Source organism: Arachis ipaensis, unplaced genomic scaffold (genome assembly GCF_000816755.2).
Source record: "Arachis ipaensis cultivar K30076 unplaced genomic scaffold, Araip1.1 Aipa1161, whole genome shotgun sequence".
NCBI classification, from domain to species: Eukaryota; Viridiplantae; Streptophyta; class Magnoliopsida; order Fabales; family Fabaceae; genus Arachis; species Arachis ipaensis.
The window spans coordinates 1-5,991 of NW_015495887.1; the positions used below are offsets into that span (position 1 = coordinate 1).

Consider the following 5,991-nt stretch of genomic DNA (forward strand, 5'->3'; position numbering starts at 1 on the left):
AATTGCAAATAAAATATATTTTTATTTTTATTTTATTTAATTAAAAATAGCCGAATAAATAAAAAAAAGTAAGGTAAAATAAAATAATTGGAAAATAAAATATAAATTTCAAAAACTAAAAGAAAAAGAAAAAAAAATTGAAAATTAAAGTAATCAATTAGTATAAAAAAAATTTGAAAAACTTTGGATATGATTTTTGAAAAAGATTTTGAATTTTGAAATTTTAAAACTAAGATGAGATAAAATAAAAATTTTAAAATAAAAATCTGAATTTTTTAAATGAAATTTTTGAAAATTCAGTTAAATAAATAGAAAAGATATTTTTGAATTTAGTGAGGAAAGAGAAAAATAACAAAATGACACCAAACTTAGAATTTTTAGATCAAAACAAAGAAAATAAACAAGAAAACATTGAATGTCAAGATGAACACCAAGAACACTTTGAAGATCAGGATGAACACCAAGAACAAATTTAAAATTTTTTTAAGAAAATAGAAACACAAAGGACACCAAACTTAAAAATTTTTATATTTTGGACACTAGTAATTCGAAAATGTATAAGATAAACAGCAACAGTCACCAAACAAGAAATTTTAAAGATCAAATAAGGAAAATTATCAAGAACAATTTGAAGATCAATAAAGAACTAAGAACATATAATTCGAAAATTGAAAGAAAAATAAAATCATGCAATTGACACCAAACTTAAAATATGAAACTAAACTCAAACAGAAGACTAAATTATGAAGTTATTGGTTTTTTTAAAAATTTTCGAAAATAGTTTAGAAAAATAAAATAAGGATTTTAAAATTTTAACCAAAAACAATAATAGAAGACTCAATGTTAGTGACTCTAAACCAAAAAGACAAACTTTTCCTAATCTAAGAAACAAAATAAACCGTCAGTTGTCCAAACTCGAACAATCTCCGGCAACGGCGCCAAAAACTTGGTGCACGAAATTGTGATTACACTTTTCACAATTCCGCATGACTAACCAGCAAGTGCACTGGGTCGTCCAAGTAATACCTTACGTGAGTAAGGGTCGATCCCACGTAGATTGTTGGCTTGAAGCAAGCTATGGTTATTTTGTAAATCTTAGTCAGGAAATTAATGATAAGAGTGGTTATATTTATGAAAAAATAAATAACATAAAATAAATAGTACTTGTGATTCAGTAATGAGAAACAGGCTGAGGTTCCGGAGATGCTCTGTCATCTGAATTTCTGCTTTTCTACTGTCTTCTTCTCCAAACATGCATGGCCTCCTTCCATAGCAGGCTGTATGATCCTCTCAGATGAAAAATACCAACCGCTGTCACCGCATGGCTAATCATCTGTCGGTTCTCACTAGCGTCGAAATAGGACCATTATCCTTTTGCACATTGTCACTGCGCCCAACATTTGCGAGTTTGAAGCTCGTCATAGTCATCCCCTTCCAGATCCAACTCGGAATACCACAGACAAGGTTTAGACTTTCCGGATTTCAGGAATGCTGCCAATGATTCTAGCCTATACCACGAAGGTTCTAACCTCCAGACTCGGTCCATGGATTAGAAACCCAAGAGATACGCACTCAAGCTGTCACCCAATGACTACGTTGAGCTCAGATAGAATGGAGTGGTTGTCAGACACGCGTTCATAGGGTTGAGGATAATGATGAGTGTCACGGATCATCATATTCTCCATATTGAAGTACGAGTGAGTATCTTAGAATAGAATCAAACGTGATTGAATAGAAAACAGTAGTAATTGTATTAATCCATTAAAATACAGCAGAGCTCCTCACCCCCACCTATGGGGTTTAGAGACTCATGCCGTTAAAGGTACAATATGAAATGTAAAAAAAAATGTCATAAGTTCCAAAATGAATCTCTAAAAGTAATTTTTATACTAGACTAGTAACTTAGGTTTATAGAAAATGAGTAACTAAGTGCAGATAGTGCAGAATTCCACTTCCGAGACCCACTTGGTGCGTGCCTGGGCTGAGCTTTCAAGCTTTCACGTTCATATGCCCAAAGCTGGCATTAAACGCCACCCTGAGTGCCAGAATGGTCATTTAACGCCGAAAAAGGTGCCAATTCTGGCGTTTTACGCCAGAAAGTTTTAGGTTGACTTTGGACGCCCAGGATGTCTACTTTCCAACACAATTGAGAGCTACGCCAATTGGACTTCTGTAGCTCGAGAAAATCTATTTCGAGTGCAGGAGGGTCAGAATCCAATAGCATCTGTAGTCCTTTTTCAGCTTCTGAATCAGATTTTTGCTCACATCCCTCAATTTCAGTCAGAAAATACCTGAAATTACAGAAAAACACACAAACTCATAGTAAAGTCCAGAAATATGATTTTTGAATAAAAACTAATAAAAATATAATAAAAAGTAACTAAAACATACTAAAAACTATATAAAAACAATGCCAAAAAGGGTATAAATTATCCGCTCATCATCTACAAAACCATATATTGACAATTATGAGGGACCAACCCATTTAGTCTACTTCTATGCTTGAATGTACGTACAATGTCTACTTCAACGATTGAAGTACATCAAATAGGCTTGATCAACATCAATCCATAAGTCCTAACCTAGCTACTAATTGACTTAGTAGTAGGCTAGTGTCAATGGTTATCAAATTGACCACAAAGGGTTCTCAAATTACCAAATCAATGAGACCCAATGACTCAAGCTCACCCAGTTCCCTTAGCCTAGGCCAAGAGTAAAGAAAAATACTCTAAAACTAGAGAAAATATTTTCACAAACACCTAGAGTGCAATAAAAGTGAACATCACAAAATGCAAGAATTAATGAAAACCATAACTAACAAAATCAAGAAATCAACAATAGCAACTAAGATAAACATAGAAAGACATGGAAACATAAAATTGCATTGAAAGAAAATAGAAATCCAACAAGGGTTCATGAAAGTAAAAATGGCAAAATAAGGAAATTAACACGGAAAACTAAGAAGATTGAGACAATAGAACAATAAAATATAAAGAGAATTGAAATCAAAATAAGAATTAAAAGTTGGATTTGGGTTCAAAAGTATCAGAAATGAGTTGGATTTGGGCCTCCTTGAGCTCAGAAATCGTCCCCAGCGTTTTGCCTTTAGTGAAGTCATGTGCCGCTCGTCACGCGTGCGCGTGGATCACACGTGCACGTCCGTGCGCATCGCTAGCGAATCTCCTTCTCACACATACATGTGGGTGACGCGTGCGCGTGGCCTTGAGTTCAGCAAATCCCCATTTCTTCATGAATTCTCCATTTTTACATGCTTTTTCTTCATTCCTTCAACCCAATATTTGCCTTCTAATCCTGAAATCACTTAACAAACATATCAAGGTATCGAATGGAATTAAAGTGAATTAAAATTAGCGATTTAAAGGCCTAAAAAACATGTTTTTTCTCTTAAGCGCAAATTAGGAGAAATTCACAAAACCATGCTATTTCATTGAATAAATGTGAGAAAATTTGATAAAATCTCCTAAATTCAACACAAGATAAACCACAAAATTGGAGTTTATCACAAGCACCTAAATATTAATAAAAACAACCAAATAACCAAAAAGTAAGATATTTATACTATCAACATATTTACAACAACCAAAAACATAACACCAATTGCATCCCCGGCAACGGCGCCAAAAACTTGATGAAGAAGATTATGACGGTTCGAAAATTTTAGCAAAACAATTCCGTTGTGAAATACTTTTAGCAAAACTTGCTGATTTTCATCTTGTGCGTGCGCACAGAAGGTGTGCGTGAGCACACTCTGAAATACTTTTCTCCTTTATTTTCTTTATGTGTTCTCCCTTTTTGCATGCTTTCTTCCACTTCTACCAAACTATTCATGCCTCTAGGACCTGAAATCACTCAACAAACATATCACTGCATCGAATGGAATAAAAGTAGAATTAAATTGCTCAATTTAAGTACAAAAATGCATGTTTTCACATTTTGGTGGAATTTAGGGATCAAACACAAAAGTATGCTATTTTGGTGAATAAGTGTGAGTTTATGTGATGAAATCCATCCAATTCAAGCAAAAAATTATCATCAAATATAGACTCATCAGGGTGTTACACGCATGACCCCCTGTTTTGCTGAAATTATAAGTTTTCAAGCATTCCTTTAGCTTTCTAAACATCTGTGATACTTATTCAAGATTCCCTAACTAGTGTTTAGGTTTTGGGACAAGCGAGAATGCTTTGGGAGAATTAAAAAGAGGTATTTTCTGTTATGAGTTTAGAGACGATGACTTAGGTTTGTAACGTACTGTGGATGGAATAATTAGAGTAGATTGGTGGAATGGCATGTTGATGGTAAAGTGAAAAAGGAAAGCTAATGCTGATTTGTGAAAGATGGAGGTTGGTTAACCTATTGAATATGAAGAATGATAGCTTATATGAATAGCAGATTATAATGCATTATTATTGATAAGTTGTGATGTGCTTGGCAAGGACGGTGATTAATCCCGCTTGTCGAGATCGTGGCTTTGAGGTATGATAAGGGTAACAATGATATTAAGAGATGATGATGGTTGATGATGATTTCTACTAAGAATGAAGTGAAGTGAGATTGGGGATGAATTTGAGTGAAATCGTGAATTTGGTTTAGAATATGGGATTGAATTGTGTTTGGCAAGGACGGTGGTGTTATCCCGCTTGTTCGTGGTTCTCTCTCTATGGGTGTAGTATGTCGAACACTATATCCTAAGAGTGTGGCAGACACTATATCCCAAGAATGTGTCGGGTACTATATCCCAAGAGTGTGGCAGGTACTATATCTCAAGAGTGTGGAAGTGAAACATAGAGACGGTATCTAGGTTAGCTACCGAATTTGTCGGGTTATGGCAATGTAACCGACACGCGAGCTCATGGCCAGTAGGGTAGGGATTCATCATATGCATTCTTATGTGATTGTTGGTGCACGAATCCCCACACTCCGTACAATAAAATTAAAAGACTTTAACAAAATTAAAGACAATACCTGATCTAGTGAACAAGATAATCCGTCAGTTGTCCAAACTCGAACAATCTCCGGCAATGGCACCAAAAACTTGGTGCATGAATCCCCACACTCTGTACAACTATACCAGCAATTGCACTGGGTCGTCAAGTAATACCTGAGCGAGTCAGGGTTGATCCCACAAGGATTGTGGTTTGAAGCAAGCTATGGTTATCTTGCAGGTCTTAGTTAGGCGGATAGAAGAATTGGTTTGATTGTTTAATAGAGTGAAAAAGGTCTAAAAAAAGGGTATAAAATACTTTATAAATTTGAATGGAATCAGTAATAGGAATTGGCTAAGGATTAGAGTTGCTTTGTCTTTCTGAATTAACTCTGGTATTACTGTCTCCTTTGCTTGCGAATGATTTCTTCTATGGCAGACTGTATGTGATCAACACCGTATGGCCGCGGTCATCAATCTCACTACAAGAAAAATACCCATTCAGCCACACTTTTTTTAAACTACATTTGAAAAGCGTAGCCTATTCTAGGAATAGGCTACGCTTTTCTCCGTGTTGCCTTTTTATAAGAGAAAAGGATACACAAATGTGGCATCATTTAAAACGCGTAGCCTTAGGTATTATAGAAATCACTTATAAAGCGTAGCCGTAGGTTGACATCTATAGGTTCACTTTTCGTATCAAAGGAGACGCTTTTAAAGGATAGCCTATTTGTTAAGTTTTAGGTGCTTTTTAAAAGTGATGCCTAATGTATGTAGAGCCAAAAACTTAACACTTAGTAAATTTTCTTCCTCATTTTCGTGAAAGCAAACCGATGACACTTAGTAAAATTTTTGCCATTCCCTCCAAATCTCACTCATCACCTCCAAAGCAGGTTCATCCACTTTCGTAAACCCTCTCACTCCAAAGCACCTTCATCACTCAGTCTCTTCATCACCTTCATCGTGAAGTAGAAACCCTGCCTGCCTCCAAAGCTCACCATCGTCGCCCCCAACTCACTCTCTTCACTCTCGCCATTGACCCTCTC

At 35.5% G+C, this 5,991-nt stretch overlaps 1 long non-coding RNA gene across 1 annotated transcript; it reads right to left on the reverse strand.

Moving 5' to 3' along the window:
- Window positions 1-1,780: 1,780 nt before the first annotated feature.
- Window positions 1,781-5,991, reverse strand: LOC110268578. Its single transcript, XR_002356815.1, has 3 exons — window positions 5,902-5,991; window positions 3,525-3,530; window positions 1,781-1,791 (listed from the first exon to the last, which is right to left on the reverse strand). It is a non-coding gene; the product is annotated as an uncharacterized LOC110268578 (long non-coding RNA).